The sequence below is a fragment of the Zootoca vivipara genome, chromosome 9 (assembly GCF_965207765.1).
Source record: "Zootoca vivipara chromosome 9, rZooViv2.hap1.1, whole genome shotgun sequence".
Taxonomy (NCBI): Eukaryota; Metazoa; Chordata; class Lepidosauria; order Squamata; family Lacertidae; genus Zootoca; species Zootoca vivipara.
In genome coordinates this window covers 31,344,726-31,368,458 of record NC_142592.1, presented here as the reverse complement: position 1 = coordinate 31,368,458, position 23,733 = coordinate 31,344,726, and the positions used below count along the sequence as shown (strand labels likewise).

The window sequence follows — 23,733 nt, the reverse complement described above, 5'->3', positions numbered from 1 at the left end:
GCTGCTAGAACACAAATATGAACACAGCAACTGTGACCTTCAGCTTCTGAGAAACATTTTAAAAACCTGATCAATCTGTTGGTGTGAGCCCTGTAGTTCTGTTAGAAACAAAACCTTGCACTCTCATCAGAAGAGATCAAAACACAGACAAACTAACAAGCTGCCATTTTAAAGGGCAAGTTCTCATGCTTCCTGCCTCCTCATTGGTGGAAGAACACAATTAGAAAATATGAAAGTGACCAGCTGACAAACTAAAATGCCAGAGCCACAGCTAATGCCTTTTGCAGATGCCCTACTTTCGGAGGAGATGCACCACAAAAATAACATATATGTTAAGTATTTTTTTTCCAACAGATGATAATAGCTTCTCCCCCCTCCCCCCTCTAAGCTCTGGTTGATACTGCCAGTTACTGAGATCCTACACTGAGCAAAACACAGTGCCCTGTGCCAGAAAGAGTTTAAATCAACAGCTAATTAGCTAGAAGCTGGAGGATTTTTTTTCTCCGAATCATCAGCTGGACCTGCACTGAACACACATAAACATCCCTCACCTTGTTTTGTTTTTGAGTACCTTTTGCCAGTCTCTACTTTCAAGTGGCTGTTCCTTCTGACAAGGATTTAGTCAACAATTTAAAAATCCTCCAGTAATGGGAAACTTGAAATCACACAATCAGAGAGAGAGAGAGAGAGAGAGAGAGAGAGAGAGAGAGAGAGAGAGAGAGAGAGAGAGAGAGAGAGAGAGAGGGAGAGGGAGAGGGAGAGGGAGAGGGAGAGGGAGAGAGAGAAATTGCAGAGACGGCGAACTTAATCATGTGCATCCAAGCAGAGATTTCTCACAGCCCAGGATCAGATTAAGAATTTAATTAGCTCTTCTGGAATCTATTCACACTAAGAAAGAGGTGGAGGGGGAGAGAAATAAAGTGACATCACCAGTATTTATGCCTTGCTAGGCACGGTCAAATCTTCTAACACACAAATGCTTGGATATGAGACTTTCTCTTTTATTATAATACAGTAATACAATTGTGTTGCTTGCAGGTATGCTGCTTTCCAATTAACTTTTGGTAGGAGTGGGAAACCTGTGGCCCTCCAGATTTTGCTGGACTACAGTTCCCATCCTTCCTGACCACTGGCCATGTTGGCTGGGAGTTGGAGTCCAGCAGTAACTAGAGGGCCACAGGTTCCCAAACCCTGCTTCACACAGGGTCTTTTAAAGGAGAAAGAAATGACCACCAAATGCATTGAGTTAAATTCAAAGGCCACCCCATGGAGCATTTTTCTGTGAAGTCCCTTCTCAAGCTGCATTCCCTGCACCACATCCAAAGCCTTTTCCAAGGGTCACCAAGACTTGGCAGCTAAGAGGAAGCAAAGAAGTTCCCTTGTGCAGCTAGCAGACTGCTGCATGTCTACTCATAAGTAAGTTCCACTCAGTTCAATGATACTTACTCCCTGGCAAGTGTGCATAGGATTATGGCTTTTCAGAAGCAATCAAAATACAGTATACACTGTGAAGAGAACAAATGGGCAATACTCAAATGAGTAGAACCCTTGCTTCAAATGGGTTCCTTCTGAGTATGGCTAACGTTTAATATCACCCAGTATGTAGCAGAAGACTATGGAGTACCGTTGTGCAAATATGGGGATGTGGTACCAGAAAAAAACCCTCTTTATATCAACTAAGGAGCCATTAATAACATTGATGACAATGTGGTGTGTGTGTGTGTGTGTGGTTGAAGGAGAAAAGGAACAGCTCACAGAACACAAATAAAGGCATAACTGGTATTTAGAAATGGATAACATCTATATTCTGTTATTTCATTTTTTCCAGTTGGGGTCTGGCAGATGGAATCTTCCCTTATTGTTTGAGATCAAGGGCTTACACCTTTGCTTCCTACAACAGGCTGCCAAGATTGTACCTACTTATTTCCAAAACTTTCCATGTACAGACCTTGACAAAATAAAGACACTGATCCGCAATTAGGCTGTGACATCTTTTAAAGTGTGTAGTTAAGGTGAAGTGTATAATTAGCCATGTAAAAGTGCATCTCACCTCCACCCACGCTGAGGGTGGCATGTGCAGCACTGAATGGGAAACAGAAATTGCAGAACAACGTTCACAAATGAAAACTTTCCAACAAACACAGAAATTATGTTAATTATATCCATACCACCAGTAAGTACTTCAGAGGCCATATCTTGGTTGATAATAATTATTGCAGTAGATGTCACAAATGGCCAACAGGGCTAGTACTGTGATTCCCACTCACAGTGAGTCTATGCCACAGAGATTTGAACTCAGGTGCCCAAACTCTAGATTGAAAACGGTTTGCAGATGCAAAAACAGAGACTCTTCAACCATTTTGCCCAAGGCTGCCTCACCACCAGCCTGATGGAGACAAACATCTTGGGTCAAGATGTTGCCAGCACTCCACACATCAGCTTTGGTGACCATGCTCTTGAGGTGGCAGACAATTTGTTCCACCTGCGCTCCACCATAACCGACAAACATTTGATTGACAGTGAGCTTCATCTGCCCTAGCTGCAATAAAACACATCTCTCCCATAATGGTCCCTACCTCTTCTGATGAAAGGTGGGTAATAAATCTAACACAGCAGTCAACATATCTACATGCTGTCTCCAGGATCAGAGGGAGGATATCTCTGAACACTAGTTGACAGCAAACAGCTGTGTGAGAGTCCCCTTGCTCTCATGTCCTCCTTGAGGACAACCAAAGACAACTGGTTGACCCCTGTGGAAAACAGGATGCTGGATTAGATAGGTGCTTCGTCTGTTTCAGCAGGCTTCTTCTGTGATTTCGAGGTAATCCCCCCACAATTCTCTTTTTCCAGCACCATTACCAATGCACTTCTATCCTAAAGCCAAATGCTCCTTTTTAGGTCCTTCTCCCTTTCATTTTTGCTGACACCTTTAGGATTTGCTTCAGTTCAAAACCCCTCTCATTCAAGCTGAGTGAACCTTGACCAACCTGGACTCCTAGCCAGGAGTGGGCAGCACAGAAATTTACCTGAAGTTTAGCAGACTTTCTAAAAAATATAGAACAGCAAGTGTCAAATGTCTAAAGCCAAAATACTTTGCAAAGTTGTGAGTCATGCAAAATTAATATGAGCAAAAGGTGATATTTGCAGACACGTAATTTGCAAACAATTTGGCATGCCGGTCTTCTGTTGAGAGAAAAAAAAGTAAAGGGGAGGGAGGAAAAAAGAAAATTATTCTTAAATTGCCTAACTATATAGGGTTTTCCCCCACCCTCAAGGAAAGGAGTCTTATTCCAATAATACCAAGGCATTACTGGTGACAAAACGTGACTTTTAGTGCAGCCGCTAAAGAGCATCAATCAAAATAGAAGGATGAGTCATTGCAATCTATACTGAATCAGAAACGAATAGGAAACAGTAATTTACAGTACAATAGCATTCACAGCAGCAGCACATGGAGTCCAGGCTCGTTAAATATTCTATAAATAATAGCTCAGAAAGGCACAACGGACATGGAGAAAGAACTTGATGATGAATCATCAGGTAGTTTAAGGAAAAAATTTGCTTGATTAAATGCTTTGTTTTTAAGCCACCTGCACACCATGTCTGATGTACCAGGACAGATTGAATTGTTCAGAGCCTTTTTCTAAAAACCAGACAAGCTTCCAAAATGATAAGTTTTATTATATTATGAAATTGATGCCAAAGTGAAGTACTGTGCATTGTGAGATTCCAATTATCTCTCTTATGTTATTGCCGAGCCTTTAATCCCAGCTACTGTTAAAGATGCATCTAATTCAGATTCATCAAGCTTCTAAATGGCTTCACGTCTTCCACATGCAATGTTATGCTTTGTCTTCCTGTCTCAGTGTGTGGGGGGGGGGGGGAATCTCCATCTCCGCTAAAAAGCACTTTCTGGTTTCCAGGCTGTTTGGAAACCAGACATGACCTGCCCTATTCTGAACCATCATTGCTTACAAAATGGTGTAGTTTGATAGCGCTCTTTTTCAAGGTGTGCCCTTCCATGTCAGCAAACATATTTGCTACTAGATAAAGGGCCCAAGACTCTGGGTCTCACCACTGTATCAAAGAGGCATCAACCTCAGTTTTCCTCTAACTGAACAAAGATGTCACATTCCTTTCTTCTCAGCTAGTCTGAATTTATTTGCTTTTACATTCAAAGGGAGAAGGGATGCTCCAAGGGATGCTCATAGCTTCTCTGAGTTATTCAAGCCCCTTTGCCATGACAAGGCAGTGATCCATGAAGGATCCACCGAAGAATTGATGCTTTTGAATTATGGTGCTGGAGGAGACTCTTGAGAGTCCCATGGACTGCAAGAAGATCAAACCTATCCATTCTGAGCGAAATCCATTCTGAGTGCTCACTGCAAGGACAGATCCTGAAGCTGAGGCTCCAATACTTTGGCACCTCATGAGAAGAGAAGACACCCTGGAAAAGACCCTGATGTTGGGCAAGATTGAGGGCACAAGGAGAAGGGGACGACAGAGGATGAGATGGTTTGGCAGTGTTCTCGAAGCCACCAACATGAGTTTGACCAAACTGCGGGAGGCAGTGGAAGACAGGAGTGCCTGGCGTGCTCTGGTCCATGGGGTCATAAAGAGTCAGACACGACTAAACGACTAAACAACAACAACAATCCCATAATTTTATGCTAGTTTCTGTTCACCCTAAATTCAATTTTAGTATTTTGTTCTTTTGCAAACTTTGGTCTCTTGTATTCAACCTATCACATTTATAACTTTCAAGGTATTAGCTTGCATAGCACAATAGATTATTCTCTTCTTATTTTGGCCATATAATTTGGGAGAGCAGGGGAAGACCAGAAACAATACAGAATTCAAAGGGAGACTACATTAAAATTCCTTCTGCATGAAGGCATTGCAAGGGGATTAACAATCTATTCTTTGCACTACTATAACACTTAATTCCTAGCTACAGTTGTTTTGCTCTCTTCTCTTCTAATCAATATGCAGTTAGTGCCAACAATATTATTTCATCTTGAAATTAACAGCCGTCTTCCAAGAAATAATTAAGTCATTTTTAATTACTCTCCATTATTTTGTTTAATTCTGAGTTGTCACTGTCAGTCACCGAAAGTGAATGCTTACTGCAGCTTCTAATCATGTCTGCATAATGAGAGGCTGCACACGGATATACTACCGTGTTTCCCCTTTTTTAAGACACCGTCTTATAACTTTTTTCCCTCAAAAAAACACACGGTGTCTTATTTTCAGGGGATGTCTTGTTTTTATTATATTTTTATGGTACCTATGGTTCCGGGCAGTGGGGCGGCAGGCCTCCCTGGCCAGGCCAGGAAGAGGTGATGCCTTTGTCTTGGTTTTTAAAAATCTTTCTCCCATCCCCCCCCTCAACCGCTCCAAGGTTCCTGCTGCTTTATTTGGGAGGGGGGTGTTTCGCGAAATACCGTAAATGCATAAAGATGAGCAGGGCTGAGGGATCCCGCCCGGCCTTAGACAGGCCACCCGCGCGCCTTCCACCCACCGCATGAGGCCGGCCGAGCTTGGCGAGGCGGAAGGCCTCCGGGGAATGCGGGGCCCGGGCAAGGCAGCACCGAGAGCCCCCACGGCCACCAGGAGACGTGACGCGGCCACCGCCCGCGCAGCCATCACCCTCGTCGCTGCGTCCATTTCATGCCTCTTGCTCAAAGCTAGGCGCGGCGTTCACTGTGCTTGGAAGGAGCCGCGTGCCCATGGCTCATGCAGCAAGGGCCCTCCCGACTCCTTCCCAGGTGCCCCTTTCCCCTCTTCCTTGCTGGTTCCGGGCGGTGGGGTGGCAGGCAGGAAGAGGCCAGGCCGCTGGCTCGGCGCTCCGCCCAGCGCTGCTGGGCGCTCTGAGGGCTCGGCGCTGCGGCGCGCTCTGCTCCGCAGCCGCCGGTTCCGGGCGCTGGGGCGGCAGGCCTCCTCGCCGTGCGGTCCGGTGGCGCAGAAGGGGCCAGCAGCGCTCCCGCCGCCACCTGTCGCCCCGGTGGCGCGGAAGGGGCCGCGGGCCTCCCGCCGCAGCTCTGCCTTGGGCCATGCGGCCCCAGAACGTTTCGGCGGCGCGGCTCCTGCCGCCGCCTGTCACCCGCCGCCGCTCTGCCTTGGGCCATGCGGCCCCACGTTTCGGCGGCGCGGCTCCTGCCGCCGCTTGTCACCCGCCGCTGCTCTGCTTCGGGCCATGCGGCCCCACAACATTCCGGCAGCGCGGAAGGGGCCAGCAGGGCTCCCGACACCGAGGGGTTTCCCCGTCCGGGCGCTCGAGTGTAAAAAAGTTCTGGGAAGAGTGGGGAGGCTCCCAGCGCGGCTCGCCTGGCGACGCCGAAAGAGGGCCGAGCGCGCGGTGCTTGTGCCTCCTCCTGCTTCTCCCCCCCCCTGCCCGTGTGTGAGGGAGAAATTAGCAGTTGAGGGCGAGGACGGATAGAGAGCTGCACGGCGCTTCAGCAGCAGCAACAGCAGCAACCAGTTCCAGGTGGCTCGGGGTATGGCTTATTTTCGGGGTATGGCTTAATTCCGCAAAAGTGTAAAAATCCTGCTACGTCTTATAAAATGACTACGTCTTAAAATAGGGGAAACACGGTAGCAGATCCTTTTGTAGCTCTGCATTGTTATCCCCTCTGAAAAGCAGAGCTTGGTAGCTGTAGGGGAGCCGATTCTGGCAAAAATCAGATCCACTTCAATTTAATTGTAGGCTTCCATTTTCAATTCAAGCACCAGTTTACAGATGCTCTTTGGCTAGCTTGTCTTCAGAAGTTCAGTCCCATCTTTTGATCATTTTCTTCTATCACACCAGTGTATGGAAACCGAGCATCCCATATTACTGTACTCCCTGCTCTCACCCAGGCAGGATAAGATTTGCTCTCCCTTATATGCTCTTATTGGCTAGGAACATGGGAAGCTGCCTGATACTGAGTCAGAAGTGAACATGAGTCCGTCTACCTCAGTGTTGTCTACATTGACAGATGAGTGCATTTCCCAAACCTGCCTGATGCTGTCATGGGCTGAACATGGGACTTTGTGCTTGCCAGGCATGCAGTAGCACATGATGTTGCTGCTTATACAGAAGGACAGCCTGAGGCACGGAGGCTGGCATGATGCAAACGCACCAATCTGGTGTTCATTTGCACTGCACCAACTTCCCCATTCCCTCCCACTCTCCTTCCTGGTAAGCAGCTGTTGAGAGGGCAGTGAGCATACGGTCTCCTACTAAGTCATACCTCATGATACGTCCGCTTCACATTGCGTCTTTTCAGGTTACGGACACGCTGAACCCGGAAGTCCCAGAACGGGTTACTTCCAGGTTCGGTGCGTCTGTAACCTGCGTGCATACGCAGAAGCGCTAAATCACGCTTTGCGCATGCGCGAAAGCGCCACATTGCATCATGCGTGTGTGCAAATGTGGCGCTTCATGTTGTGGCCTTTCATGTTGTGAATGGGCCGCTGGAACGGATCCCGTTCCCAACATGAGGTACCATTGTACAACTATGTAGCATTGTGCTTTGTCCCTGCCCTCAGCCGCAGCTTTTCCCCATCTGAATATTTTGCACAGAAGACCAAATTCACACCATTTCTACAACGTAATCGTATTGAACAGAGAATTTAACTTATAGGACTAATTGTCTTATTATCACACAAGACACTGAAGTGATGTTCAGTGGCAAAATGGGAATTTGTTTTGATCACCTTGGAACTGGGCAGGAATGGCCAACTTCCTTGGCTCCATCTCAGCTGTATTGTGCTGCAGGAGGACTAGGCACCTGCAGTTTCCCTTAATCTTCCCATAACTCCCCACTAGGTTTTCCTCCCACCCACCCCCACCCCCCACCCCCTGCATAGACAGCTATGTGCCTTAAAAGTAAAGGTAAAGGGACCCCTGACCATTAGGTCCAGTTGCAGACAACTCTGGAGTTTAAGCACTCATATTGCTCTATAGGCCAAGGGAGCCAGCGTACAGCTTCCGGGTCATGTGGCCAGCATGACTAAGCCGCTTCTGGCGAACCAGAGCAGCATACGGAAATGCCATTTACCTCCCCACCAGAGTGGTACCTATTTATCTACTTGCACTTTGACATGCTTTCGTACTGCTAGGTTGGCAGGAGCAGGGACCAAGCAACGGGAGCTCATCCCGTCGTGGGGATTCAAACTGCCGACCTTCTGATCGGCAAGCCCTAGGCTCTGTGGTTTAACCCACAGCACCACCCACGTCCCTCCGCTATGTGCCTTACTTAAAAAAAAAAAGTAAACAGCAACAGCATTCTCTCTCTTTCTCTGAACAAGCATGGTCTCTGGAGTACAGATCACACAACTGGAAAGAAGAGTATGTACCAACAATAAATGTATTCAGCCAAAAGTAGTCAGTGAGTGAGCAATCACTGCATCCAACCTTTCTGGACCAATGCCCAGGTTTAGCATATGTTGCTCCTGTCAGTTTGGGACATTGTTCCTAGGGCTACTTCATATGTTACATTACCCCAGCCCACCCCCCAAAAATTGGAAATAAGTTTCCAGGTAGGAAAATGCATCTGTACTGTAACATTTGAAGTGTTGTTGTTGTTGTTGTTGTTAAACCCTGCTGCAACTGCATGGGCAGGGCAACCCATATTTGGCTTCTGAAACTCGTGGCCAAATAAACCCAGATGCCAACTTTGCTGCCACATACACCCAGACAACACCATTACTGGCCCCAACAACATCCAACATACCATCTCAGGACTATTTAATTGCTCATCCTCTAACATTGTGTATGCCATCAAATGTCAACAGTGCCCTTCAGCTCTCTATATTGGACAAACAGGCCAAACCCTACGCCAAAGGATAAATGGACATAAATCTGACATCAGGAACCAGAAGACAGAAAAACCAGTAGGAGAACACTTCAATCTCCCAGGACATTCTATACAAGATCTCAAAGTAGCTGTCTTACTACAAAAGAATTTCAGAAATAGACTGGAAAGAGAAGTTGCTGAATTGCAACTTATCACCAAGCTCAAAACCATGGAGGGACCTGGTTTGAACAGAGATATCGGGTTCTTATCTCATTATACATGATAAGCGATCTTCAGCCATCTCAACCCTTGCTTTTTCATGCAAAACCATTTGCAGTCGTTTGCGGTCATCAACAGCTATCAGTCAGTCAATCACCCATTTCCACCACCCTTCTGAGTGATCCCCCCTCCCCATCCCCACCCCTACCCACCCCTTCTCTACATAAGTGCCTGGAAACTTCCATTTCACTGTATCTGAAGAAGTGTGCATGCACACGAAAGCTCATACCAAAATAAAAACTTAGTTGGTCTTTAAGGTGCTACTGAAGGAATTTTTTTATTTTACTTCGATCCAGACCAACACGGCTACCTACCTGTAACCATTATTTGTGCCTTCACAGAAAAATCTAAAGTCCCCAGGCAGTCTGCTAATTCCTTCTCATGGTCTCTGGGTGCTCTTTGATTGAATGGCTCCAGGCAGGACATAGCAGTCCAGCAAAGGCACATTTTCTAATCCCAAACTAATTATTCCTAGCATCAGGATGGTCCTGGCCCCTGCCTGACTCTGGTATATTACCAGGTTTTCTTTCTTAATATCTATGGATAATATCTATGGGGATTGCACAGTTGGAAAGACTATGTTGCTAGTCTTTGGCAACAGGACTGCAACTCCGGTTTAGCTTTGGTGGATGCTGACCCATGTCCTTCTGTTCCAAGATACTGTGCCCTTGCTGCTGACTATGGTGTCTGGTTTCTTGCTTGCCTCCTCTAAGCTTCCACAAAATCTTGTCTCCGCCTTCCTCTGTTCCCACACCTCTAAGCCAGGTTTGCTTCTTCTTCTTTTACCAACTTTGGGAAAGCACCAAGCAGTGTCTTTCTAAAGGAGATTTTTCTGCTTCAGGAAAACCCCATATAAGAAGAGACTACAGGAAAGAGGTGTTATTTTGGCCTCACCAAAATATTGGGAGATAACATGGGTCCCTTGAGCAGAGGGAGACAGCAAGCACTGTTTCCAGGTGTTTGTGGGTTTGCCAGGTTCTGCCAGTGATTCATAAGGTAGTCAGAATTAATCTGGCCATGGTGCTATGAACTCAGCCTTCTCGTAATTCAAAGCAAAAATCCTCTTGGCTTCCCCTTACTGCACGACAGTAAAGTAACGGCATCCATTTTATCTTCCATTTATTTCTATTTTTCCCTGATCTTGCTCCTCTTTCTTAAAATTATTGCAAAACCACCAAACTGAATTTATGTGAGCTCATTAGGTATTATTAGACGATCCACTTTCTGCCACCATCAGTCTCCCCCATCTGCAACATGCAGGAATATTGACTTACTTTGCAGGGTTGTTGTAAGGACTACAAGCAGACCAAACATGTGAAACACTAGAAAAGGCTGTACATGTTAAGTATTTTTATTTACAATTCTAACCTGAGCAGTATCTAGGTTGTGCAGGATGACTCCATATTATGCAGAGAACCAATAAAGCCTAATGGACTTTAGACATGTGCCAGTTCCACAGGGAATTGTGTGAATTGCCATTACCTCCCCATTCTTGGGGGCGGGGGGCGGGGGGGGCGGCCTCTTGTAGCAGTTTTCACCATATTTCCAATATCCCATGTCTAGTCTTTTCACACCTTTATCTTGGACAGCTCAATTAACATAATTGAGCATCTGATTGGAAGGCTACTGAATGCTTACTGTAAATATGGGGAAAGCTCTATAAACCATTTTTTTGGGTAACTTTTAATGCTAGGTTTGCTGCACAAAAATAATGAAGAAAATGCCTATATAATTCAGATCACTAATCACTTTGAACATTTGGCTTGCAAGTGTGATGCATGGCTTTGATCCAGCAAATATTAAACTAATATATATGGATATTTATTTGAAAATCTGCTTTGACAACTCAGCACTAAATTAACATTTAGATGAGATCCTCTTTGAAAAATCCCCACCCTATACTACTCTAAAACTAGCAAACTGTTTGGATTTAGTGCTTACCTTGCTTTGCTTACCCTTTGAATGTTAGCTCTGATAAATGTTCTGTTTTCCCATTTTTCTAAGTGTATTTCAACCGAAGACCAAGGTACCAACTGTTGAAATGTTACTGTTGGGCAATTAACGTTGGTAACAATAACAGGCTGTAGAGCCATTTCCCTTAGAAATCTTTGCATCAACACTTCTTTAGCACATTGGCTGCAGAAATATGCATTTTTCCAGTGCTACTCATATGTTCTCTCTTATTTCTAATCAGCTAATTGGTTTTACTCTCGTTAGAATCCGTAACAACAACCTATCGAGTGAGACACACAAAGAGAGCAGCTGTTTCACTAATGTGATTGTACATGGTTGCACTTCCTGGAGAGAAAAGATTTATGCCTCTGGGGCAATCTGTCCTCTTGGTCTGAAGGTTTGTTTACTCAGGAAACATGTAAATCACACCTAAGAAGAATAGTCTCTGAGTAAAATAATAATGTGACAAACTCTCCACACATTCCTTTTATTCGATACTTTGGTTCTATTGGTTTTAAGTGGGGAAGAGCTGAGGGGGGAGGGCTCATGTATTTCCTTCCCCAGCTGAAATGGAAAGGTGCTCTGCTGAAAGTTAAACCATGACAGAGTCTCAATAATATAATGAAACACCCAGGAAAGAAATCCAGTACACTGCCACTAATTCAAACTTCATGGTTGGTTTTCTTATCAGAAAAGCCACATTTCCCAATTTCTCTTTTCAACACTTCTTTATCCATATTAAGCCCAGAGGAACAAGCAGACTTTTAGACATGGTTTACTGACTATTGGCATGATTAGTACTTAGTCCCTGATGTTCATGCAAAGTGAATTGTTCTATCAGTGTAAAACAGTTGCACAGAATGCTCGTTTCCCACACAGAATAATAAGAATAAAAAAGAGAAGAAACTTTCAGATCTTAATTTCTGGATTCACAGTATGGACATTATTCTTAAAAAATAAAAAGTCACATGTTCTGTTTCCATAATTTCAGTGGAAGCCTCAGATGCTCCTTCCTCTAATTCACGCTGAGATCAGATACACAGTGTGATCCTACACTTTGTGTTTATTCATAAGTTATTCCCATTGAGTTCACTTAGTTTATTCCTAGGAATTTGGGTACAGCAGGGATAGGAAACCTGAGACCCTCCAGATGTCCCATTATCCTTTACCATTGATCATGTTGGCTGGGGCTGATGGAATACTGTCCAACAACACCTGAAGGGTCACAGGTTCTCCACATCTGGGGTACAGGATAGTAACCTGAAGCTGACTGAACACTAGTCAGCTTAAACTAATTTCTGTCTCCAAGGAAGTAGCTAGTAGAAGACATATTAATTTCAACTATTTCAGCACTTGGAAAAGTTATGCCAGGTGTGGGGGACCTTTGCCCCTCCAGATGTTGCTAAATTGCAAATCCCATCATCCAGGCCATCCACCATGTTTGCTGTGTCTGATAGAGCTGTAGTTTAGCAACAAACGGAATATTTCCCCACGCCTGAGTTGCTAAATGCAGGGAGGCATTGCTATTCTCAGAAGAGAAACACTAGCAAGGTTCAGGGGAGAAAAGTGGAAACATAGTAGGTGAGCAGAAATTTCTGGGGAGGGGGGAGTTACTTGGATGTTTTACAATGGGGGTGACAATGGATGTAGGTGTTGTTGTTTAGTCGTTTAGTCATGTCCGACTCTTCATGACCCCATGGACCGTAGCACGCCAGGCACTCCTGTCTTGCACTGCCTCCCGCAGTTTGGTCAAACTCATGTTGGTGGCTTCAAGAACACTGTCCAACCATCTCGTCCTCTGTCGTCCCCTTCTCCTAGTTCCCTCAATCTTTCCCAACATCAGGGTCTTTTCCAAGGATTCTTCTCTTCTCATGAGGTGGCCAAAGTATTGGAGCCTCAGCTTCATGATCTGTCCCCTTCAAGAAAAGGCATTGATCCCCTTCATGGATCAATGCCTTGTCGTGGCGAAGGGGCTTGAATAACTCAGAGAAGTTATGAGCTATGCCATGCAGGGCCACCCAAGATGGACAGGTCATAGTGGAGAGTTTTGACTAAACGTGATCCACCTGGAGAAGGAACTGGCAAGCCACTCCAGTATCCCTGCCAAGAAAACTCCATGGATGTACGTACTTGCCTCCTAATAAAACTGTATACCTTCGGAAGTTCTTATGCACCTAATAATAATGGCGTACAACATTTACACAACTAGGATTGGAGTATAATTTTACACGCAACAGAACAATGAAATATTTTTTAACTATTAAAATTTTACATTGACATTTATGGAATTACAACACTGCAGGGAGTAAGACCGCAGAAGTGCTGAAGATTTTATTCTGAATGCTGACCCTACCTTAAGTCTTATTCATATAGGAATTTTTCCTGCTTTCAGTATGCAGGGGTGGGGGGGGGTGGGGATGTAATGACAAATGGATTTAATGTGGACATGTCTTGTCAAGGCTTGTGGGGCCCAAGTCCTTTTAAGGAAACCTGAAGGCACCCAAATTTTGCGGCTCAAAATTTTCTCCGAAAATAAGACACTGTATTATATTTATTTTTCCTCAAAAAAACACCCTATGGCTTATTTTCAGGGGATGTCTTATTTTTTTTCCTCCTCCTCCTCCTGCCGCAGCCGGCATTGCTGCTGTGCCTATTACTCTGTCTTATTTTCGGGGTATGGCTTATATTCCTTGAATGCTTAAAAATCCTGTTACGGCTTATTTTATGGCTACATCTTATTTTCGGAGAAACAGGGTAGATAGGGATGATCACATCTGTCAGTTTGGTCCTTCAAGTTCCTTTTTAAATATAAAAAATAAAATCAGTTCTTAGCATTTCCAGAACAATTTGTCTTTTCATCTTTGTTAGCATTTTTGTGCTAATAAACCTAACCTTGTATGCAGTCTTGCAACATTTTCATAAACAATTTTCTCTAGTATACAATAACAGATTTTGTTTTTTTACTTTCACTAATAATATTCAATTTATGTGAACTTTAACTATGCATTTTGTGCTCATTACTTGACTGGAAAAGTGCACTGCAAAATTTGGAGATTTTGAAGGATGGCTGTGTGTTCAAAAGGTGTGAATTTAAATGCAAGCGGAATTGGATTTTTCTACCATCCCTATTCACAGACAAATTTAAATATTATGTTTATTTTTAAATGTATCTTTATGTATTCCAGCCCTACACTAATTTTAAAGCAAGGGTGCATTCTTAGGGATCAAAGCCAAAATATATTCTCTGTTCATGAATAATGATGTCACCTCTCTGTTTTATGTTTATCAGGATATTTGTCTGAGTTTCAAATCTGTCAATTGTTAGACCATGTTATGGAAGCACACAAAGAGAGCAGCTGTTCTCTCGATGTTCCAGAAATATATATAAAGCCTCCTTTTGCAAATTCTGTTCCAAGAGTTAACTAAGGGTAGCTGGTAAATCAGAATCGAGCCAGTTTTCCCAATTTTGCTACACTCACTGGTATAAATTATTCATCTCTCTAATCATTTTAAACTTACATACCATCATATTTATATTATCTTTTCCAGTCAGAGTGGGTTTTTTTGTTCATAAAAGAAGTTTCTAAAGCAAAGATTGCTTTCTGTATATTATTCCTAAGCATAATATAAATAAAAGGATTTTCCAGTATTTTAAGGAAGAGTAGATTATTCTCTTTCTTTGAATCTAGGCTCTGATCCAGTGTACTTATCAAAGCGGGTGGGGGATGGGACAGGTAAAAGGGACAGAAAAAGGGTTGGGTCTTACAGAACAGAAATGGGAATGAATCACACTCAATAATGGTACATGTGAGTGGGATAGCTGTGTGGTAAAATCAGTTCATACATAGGCAGCAGGCAGTTCTATTACAGGTGTATGTCTCAGCCTGCATGATCATAGGCTGTAACTAAATGCAGCTTTTAATTCACATTTACATTTCCCAATTTAATCATTGCCAACTGTAGGGCACATTTGTAGGGAAGGTGTGAGGAACCTTTGGCCCTCCAGATGTTGTTGAACTACAACTTTGATCACCCCTAGCTGAGGGGAGTTTTAGTTCAGTAACATGTTGTTGTTGTTGTTGTTGTTGTTGTTGTTGTTTGCGTACCATGCTTCATCCAAAGATCCTAGAACAGTTCACAACAGAAATTCAACTGAAATAAAAATCTATTTATTCTAACACAGTTCTCTAAAAGGGCAAGGCCTTATTTAAAGAAGACATTGTCTGAAAGGGTTTTTAAAAAACCCACTTAAATGTTTGCAGCATGGAAGCCACACACCCCTCTGTTTCACAATCTAGGGGGCCACCACATGAAAGGCCCTGTCTTTTATGCCTCTCAAGCAAATGTACCATAGGTACCAAATGTACCTATGGGCAAGGCCTCTGAAGTAGATCTCAGTGCCCAGGCAAGCTAATACACATGTTGCTAGCCCTTCAGATGATGTGGTCCCAAGCCATCCAGACCTTTACAGTGCAATCTTATGTATTGCCTTATTGCCAGGGTAATGTGAAGGATTACATCCTTAAAGATTAAAACCAATCCTTTGATTTTAGTCCAGAAACACTAATAACATCTTAAGTGGGATCTAGATACATCAAAGAAGCGTTTCAGTTAAACACATTGCAAACTTTGTATGAGAAATCGGGTTAGCAAACATAGAACTCCACAGCACCATCTAATGTTACAGTGTTAGAATGCTTAAAAACGCATATAAAGTGTTTTTTCTTTGCCAATGTAGCTTTCTATAAAGCAGGCAATATTGGTTGCAAAATTCATTATCTAGAATCTAGAACTAGAAGATTATCTCAGATAAAACTCTCTTTGGTCCAGTTAAGATGCAATGATTCTAGTTCAACAAACCATTGTTTATTAGCCTGAAAAGAAACTGCTCAGTCAAGCTATTTTAATTTTTAAAATATGATCTTCCATGTCAAATAAACTGGGAAAGTATGCTTTATGGGCTCCCAAATCCAGTTTTGGAGAGAACCCTTAAAACAAAATCTCCCCATCTGCATCTCTCACAAAACTGTAGCTTAAGAAATGAAGATCCTTTTTTAAAAACAATTTTTATTGGGCTGTTTTGTTTAGTTTTAAAAAATACAAATACAAGAACCATTAAACATTTATCCAGCAGTGCAGCTACTGGTGCTTGTTCTATCCATTGACTTTAGACACAAGTTTATTCATTCAATGTTCAAATGTATTATTTACCATAACCCCTCCACTGAGAAGATTGAGCAGTTGTTATTACAAGGTCTTTCTTGATTTTGGTCATAATTAAAGAGGTCCACATTCCTTGGAAGGTATCTCTTTTCATTGTGCCTTTAATTGTCCTCCTATTTCTGGTGAGACGTTCAGACAGTTCAGTCTGGTGAAGATTTCATTATATATGGGTCCATCAGGAGGGGCAAATATATCACATAGGCATGGCTCATTCCAGCCCAACAAACCATCAGGCCGAAACCATTTCATCAGCAGTATCATAGGAACATAAGAAGAACCTGCTGGATCAGGCCCATCTATGTCCAGCATCCTGTTCTCACAGTGGCCAACCAGATGCCTGTAGGAAACCCACAAGCAGGACCCCACCCCGTGGTTTCCAGCACAGAAACACTGTTTTCTAAAATGTGATGGAATGCTAATAGACAATTCTGGGACCCAGGTGGCGCTGTGGTTAAACCACTGAGCCTAGGGCTTGCTGATCAGAAGGTCGGCGGTTCGAATCCCTGTGATGGGGTGAGTTCCCGTTGCTCGGTCCCAGCTCCTGCCAACCTAGCAGTTCGAAAGCACATCAAAATGCAAGTAGATAAATAGGAACTGCTACAGCGGGAAGGTAAATGACGTTTCCATGTGCTGCTCTGGTTTGCCAGAAGCGGCTTTGTCATGCTGGCTACATGACCTGGAAGCTATACGCCGGCTCCCTCGGCCAATAATGCAAGATGAGCGCGCAACCCCAGAGTCGGTCATGACTGGACCTAATGGTCAGGGGTCCCTTTACCTTTAATAGACAATTCTATCAAGGAAATATTCTTTCATTTATTTATATAATCATTAGCCCCCCCCTCTTCTATATCAAAACATAGCATGGCTCTCAAGGCTTTAAAATGCAATAATAAATCAAAGCACTGCTGTAAAACAGGAATGATTTAAAAGCTTCCATCAGTTTAAAGAAGCACTAAAAGCCACATTTTTTTTAAAAAAAAAGCCCATTGAAATAAAATTGTTTTCAGAGTTTGCTTCTACCTGGAGATGCTGAATACTGCAAGGTAAATGCTCTACCACTGAGCTCCAGCCCTTCTACTACATTTCCTCAAATTATAGTACCTCCATTTTGTCTAGATTAACCTTCCATTTATTTATCTTCATCCACTCCATCCCCAGACACTAACCTCCATCCCTGGCAGGATCAAATAGTAGAAATGACAGAAAGAGCTGGGTGATATCATCACAGTGATGTCATCCAAGCCCAAATTTTGGGAGGGCCCTTAAAAAAAAGTTTCTGACATGAATTAGGTGTGTTAAGCAACACACACACACACACACACACACACACACCTGAGTATGGGGTGTGCACAATGAAAATGTGTTCCTTGTTTTCATATCACAATGAAAACAAAAAAAAGATGGAGGAAGTATCAAACCCCGTGCTACCCTATAGAAAGGCCGTTGGAATTGTCATTGTCATATCACAGTGTTCCCTGATCCCATTTAGGCAAGATGCTTCAGAAGCAAACCACAGTAGCATAATTAGCAAAATTAAAAGCTGTTTAAAGGTCCAGGAGTATTGTTACGGATGCTCCCCCTATCCAGCTTTAATTTATGCAGTAGTTTTTAACTATTCAATGGTTTTATGCTAACATCCAAAGTAAGCACACATATTGAATGCTGATGCTTTGTATGAAAGAAAATGCAACATTTCGTGCCACATTTGACTGCTAAACAAGTTGAGAGCTAAATTATGCATAGTGAATATTTTTTTAGCACATCAACAGTAGAAAGAGAATTCAGGACCACTCAAAAGCAATGTCTAATTTTCTATAATAACACAGGGTTGTATCCAGCATAGCACTAAGTTAAAGTTATTTAGCAGCACAGCTACTCTGCCGGCAAAATATTTTGTGCCAGTAGAATGCTGTTGCACAACAGAGCACGTAAGGAGATTGCTGGTAATTCTGTTGCACAACAAACTGCACAATCTCTTGGACAATGAGATTCCACTAGTGCAACTGTTGTTTGGATTCCTCTGTTCAGCAACTTGAAAACACACTCATCTGCTAGTGCAAGAAGAGGCCTTGCACTGGAGAGAGTAGTGGAAATCGCCTATAGATCCTTTACAATGCAATCCTAAACATATCTACTCTCTCCAATGTAATTTTTACTGAGAACTAAACTCTACTGAGTTGAGTGGAACTTACTTCCACTTGAATGTGTACAGGATTACAAACAACCCTATGTGTTGCACAGGATTATCAACATCAATTTAAATAGGTGATTCATAAACAAAAACAAAGAACTAAAAGCATACATTCAGAATAATTTCAGAAAGGCATTTCATTAAAAAACACACATTGGCCACGACCAAGAAAAACACACTTGAAGTTTCTATTTAGCAAAAGCCCGTTATAAGAATGAAGCCAGGTGTATTTTAAGAAACTTACAGTACCTGACAACTGTAGTTAATTTATGTTCAGCCAACTTGTTACACCAGAAGTACCTAGATTTATCACCTTTTGGGAGAGATTTACCAGGTACATAATTGTACTGACATATCTTTTATATGTTAACCAACTAAGAAAATTGCTGTATGGTTAGCTGCATGTAACAAACCTGTACTTAAGTATCTATTTATAGAGCAATTACTTTGGTGAGAACAGTGTAATTAAAAGCACTTAATATGAAGCGGTCAGATGTCACTGATGTTAATCTCTTCCTGCCTTTGTCTTATATAATCACAGTCATCATACAACTAAGCTGGGCTGATCAAGCCTTCAGGGCATATTCACTACCTCATTCTATACTGAGTTACATTGGATGATTTAATAGTGATAATTATTACCGTAGTTCCTACATACAAACGTTTCACCTGTGAAGGCCAGTTGATGTAATGCTGCTTTCAAAAAACGACTCAATCTCAATCTCAAACTATATTGCTTTTTTGGAGTATTGGTTTCATTTTGCAAACCTTAATTGTCAGGAACAATCTAGTACTTTTCAGGCATTGTTCCAAATATGCAAAGGTACTAGCAGAGGCTCCCCCATGATGACATGTTTGCGAGAGGTGACACTCACATAATCAGCCAGAGTTTTCAATGCTGGGATTAGAGCTCAGAGTACTTGTTCCTGTGTTGGAAGCCCTACGTGTGGTGGAGGTGGTCCCTTTCGGGCTCAGCCAATCACAAACTGGGTCAGTGCTATTGCCAGCACACATCGTGAGTCAAGGAGACAGAGCTCTCCATGCACATTCCTCTATGTGTGGTGCAGGTAAACTACAGCGATAGCTGTTGAGTTTGAAATGTATTTTAAGTTAATTGCTATCAGGAGTTCTTGCATTATGTTCTTAACAGTCTTTACATGTCACACCCTTCTTTGCTTTAGCTAACTAAAGCTTGACAGCAGTAATTCAGAATTGCAGTAGTTTCAAAAATGTATTTGTCCCAATTTTAAGACAATCCTTAGTTTTCTCCTGACTCAGTCAATAAGCAGGAGCGGATACTGAAGCCTGATTAATCCTTACCATTTCATTTTCAAAAATATTAGGTTACTTTTCCTCTTTGGCCCAGGGAGGGACTCCTACTTTTATGTCTCAGTTGCAGAATGTCCTCAAATCCATATCCAGAGATCCCATATCCAAAGGATCTATTTGCTATAGATTCCATGATACGGTGTGTGTGTGTCAACTTGAATAAAATATTGGGGGAGGGGACAGGTAAGTCCCACTCCACATAATCAATCACAACACGCAGTGCATGCACACCATTTGAATGGCAATGCCCATCAACTTTAAGGGACCAGCTCCTTCAAATATTTGATTGGGCTGAAAGGACCTCAGCCGCTAGGAATTGGCTCTTATGCCTTGATAGGCTCCCTCCTCTAAAGCCTATTAATGTTCTATTCATCCTCTTTTCTTGTTAAATTTCTGCATTCTGAGCCTTTACTCTTCCAGACTACAGAAAAATAACTTGCTACTTATCAACTTCAGTTTCCTGCTCCTTGATTTCCCACAGACACTCTGCCCACATCACACTTTATTTTGGTACAATGTTCACTGACCAGATGCAAGGGAGGATAAAACTTCTGTATCTTTTTTTTATTCTGCACCAGTATTAATTTCAACAGGTGCACTTTCCATGAAGGGATAAGAGAAGCTGCATCTGCTGAAACTAATCTCTTACATGATGCTAAAAGATAAAGGAATTATCAGATTGTCTTCTATTCTTTTCTTGATTTCTTCTTTCCCTTTCACATAAGCCACTTACAAATATTTAACTTATAAATATTTAACAAATATTTTCCAATCAATCAGTTCAAAACCAATAGTCTCCAGACCATAGACCACAATTAAAAATATGGGGGAGGAGAAAATATTGTCATTTTTTCAAACGCATTCATAAACATATGCCAAAGTCTCCAGGGAACATACAGCAAGACTGGTAAATAACACCAGAAACAATCAAAACAACTATTAATAAATGAAAGAAGCCCAATAGCCAGCAGACCAAATAAATTAAAAAGAAAACCTTACTTAAAACTCCACCCCTGTGAGCAGAAAAAACAAACACAGTGAGACAAGCAGAAAACAAAAGTAAATAACGTTAAAAGTATTAAACTAGCAAGAGATTATCTAAAATCATTAAAAGGTCTGGAAGAAAATAAAGGTCTTGACGCCAAAATGGTACTTAGGTAGGTGCCAGGTGATCCTTTTTGGGGAAAGTGTTCCACAAATGGGGGGGGCACTGCTGAAAAAGCCATCTCTCTTGCTGTTGCCCTGAATGCTTCAGAATGAGTAGGGAAACTACATTTTGTTGTTGTTGTTTAGTCGTTTAGTCGTGTCTGACTCTTCATGACCCCATGGACCAGAGCACGCCAGGCACTCCTGTCTTCCACTGCCTCCCGCCAGTTTGGTCAAACTCAGGTTGGTAGCTTCGAGAACACTGTCCAAACATCTCTTCCTCTGCCATCCCCTTCTCCTTGTGGGCCCTCAATCTTTCCCAACATCAGGGTCTTTTCCAGGGAGTCTTCTCTTCTCATGAGGTGGCCAAAGTATTGGAGCCTAATATGTACATGCAATTGTAAACCTATGAAACCACCTGTACACTAGCTCTATTTTAAACCAGTATATCATGGCACCTTGCCACCATGATTATTTGTGTCATCAACCCTTTTGAGAACAACTCATCACATTCTCAGCTGGCAGCTGGACCCTATGGAGCACTGTCCAAATCTGCCCTTGCTTCAACCCAAACACAAATATTCCTTTTCACATCCTGATATGGCGGCATTTTAAAAGCTATGCTCAAACAAAAACCTTTTAACTTTGTCTCTCTCTGTGCAACACTCTCTTCCCCCTGGAACAGAACCTGGCAACCTCTCCAGAAGCTTATAAACCTTCCATAAATAGGATCAAGACTGGGTGCTGCAGGCAATCAATCTCAGCCTCTTCTACTATGAAGCAAAAGTGGGTCAAGCAATAATCCTTGGGTGACCATAGAAACGTTTCAAGTTAGTACATCCCAAGAACAGTTGAGTGAAATAAAAGTTTTATTAAACATTGTAAAAGTTTAAAACATTTAAAGAACATTCGTGATTATTTAAATACTAATTTTAGACACGTATTTAGGCAGCTCCTTGAGAAAATCTCCCACAACTATGTTAAGGACACATATGTTTATCGCTGCATAATTTCAACTTATTCAAATTTGTAAAAAGAGTGCTTAAAAACAAACACAAGGTATGGTTTTAAACAAGCTGGGAAACAGCTGCCTTGTGTTGCATACATCTGCTACGTTGTGATTATTTGTGGTATAGGGCCCAGACATCCCTTCTGGATGGTCGAATCAAGCATGGAGGCTACATATCTCGCCATAAGATAGCTGCATTCATGGGTGAAACTAGTCATCTATTGTGGAAAGCTATGCAGTGAAGTCGACTTGCTGCTATTTTCTCTGGGGGGAGAAAAGTTTCACCAGTTGGCTGATCATAACAGACATCTAGTTCCTCATGTGGGTGTAGATGCTAATTGTAAAATTGGCAGCTTCCTTTTCTATTAAATAGATGAGAACATCCTGCAGCTTTGTGTTGGTCATTCTAGCAAGAACAAGACAGTTACAATTGATGAATTTACACAGAAGAACAGAAGAGTCTGTTCTTAAGATGTTTGAATGCTGAAACATGTAAATATTCTAGCCCCTTTTCTCTTGACCATTGATCAACCTGATCTCTCTTTTGGCAAGACCCCACAACAGACGACAGCCAGTCAGTGTGTGATAGCGGTACAGCATTGAGTCAGATGTGGGGTCAACTGAGCCCTAATCCCCCCAATGAAGTCTAGTGAGTGCTCTCAGCATCACCAACCTCTCTGGTTCCTTGTGAAGCTCTGGGCTTCTTGGACAGACATGGGATACAAACGTAACAAATAAACATTTGCTGTTGATGTAGTAAGTGCTGCTTACTGAACACAGACAAAAACCATAGGAATCTGCCTCAGTTTCTGGACCCTGATGGGACTTTTTTGTACTCACGAGAGCTGTGATAATAGGTAACTAATGTCTCAGGCTTTTGCCGTCTAACAAACTGCAGGGCTTTTGTATCACTGCTGTTGTTATTTCTAGCAGTAATGTTGAGGACAACAATGTTTATTAGCAAGCCTTTGGCTTCTAAAGCAGACGGAAAATTGCTCCATAGAGGAGCTTTCCCCAGAGAAAAGCGAAAGAAAAACACAAGACAGATAAAGTTGGCAGCAGAATGTGTTGAAATATGCAGTGTTCATGGGGGTTTTATTATGAAAAATCAAGCAGCAGCTTTCTCAAATTGGTGTCTTTTGGCCTGTCATTTCATGGGCATTATCATCATACACAGACTATCCAAGGAAGGCGACGATGGGAAGATGAAAGAGTGCATATGCTAATACGTAGATATGTCAGAACATAAGAAAGTTCAGACCACAACCACTGTTAGTCTTTTAATGGTGAAGCTTTTTAAGGAGTCTTCTCATTCCCCTCTATCTACATACACACAGTTTCTGAGCTGAACACAGATGCAGTGCAGCCAGCCAGCAGCTGACAGTATCCATATTTGTCATTGCCCTATTGAAGAGACTTAGAAGTCAGCTGGCAAGGAAGGAGTCACAGGGGAAACAATCATGCTAATATGTTATTCCCATAATGGATGGCCTAATAAATGACTTCTGTGGATCTAAGGGTCAGGAATTGTGCAAGTATGCATTTCAGACCATGAAACATGTTTATAAACTGACACTGCTATACACATCCATGTATTAGCTGCTGTTCCATGTGCATAACTCTTCTGCCAAAGTGGTGTGTGTGTCTGTGTGTGTGTGTGTGTGTGTGTGTGTGTGTGTGTGTAAAATTCATGTTTTAGAAAATACTGGTCCTTCTGTGTCCCTGTTTCACCTTTTGAATAATCAGGCCCATTATGAATTCAATAATCTGGAAGTCACGAATTGACAAATTCTGTACTTAGATGTGCCTTTGAAACCACAAAA

General features: G+C 42.5%; 1 protein-coding gene across 2 annotated transcripts in view; it reads right to left on the bottom strand.

Moving 5' to 3' along the window:
- The window catches only part of SYT1 (synaptotagmin 1), a 339,802-nt gene that overhangs the window by 261,704 nt on the left and 54,365 nt on the right, over positions 1-23,733 (bottom strand). The window lies entirely within an intron of this gene.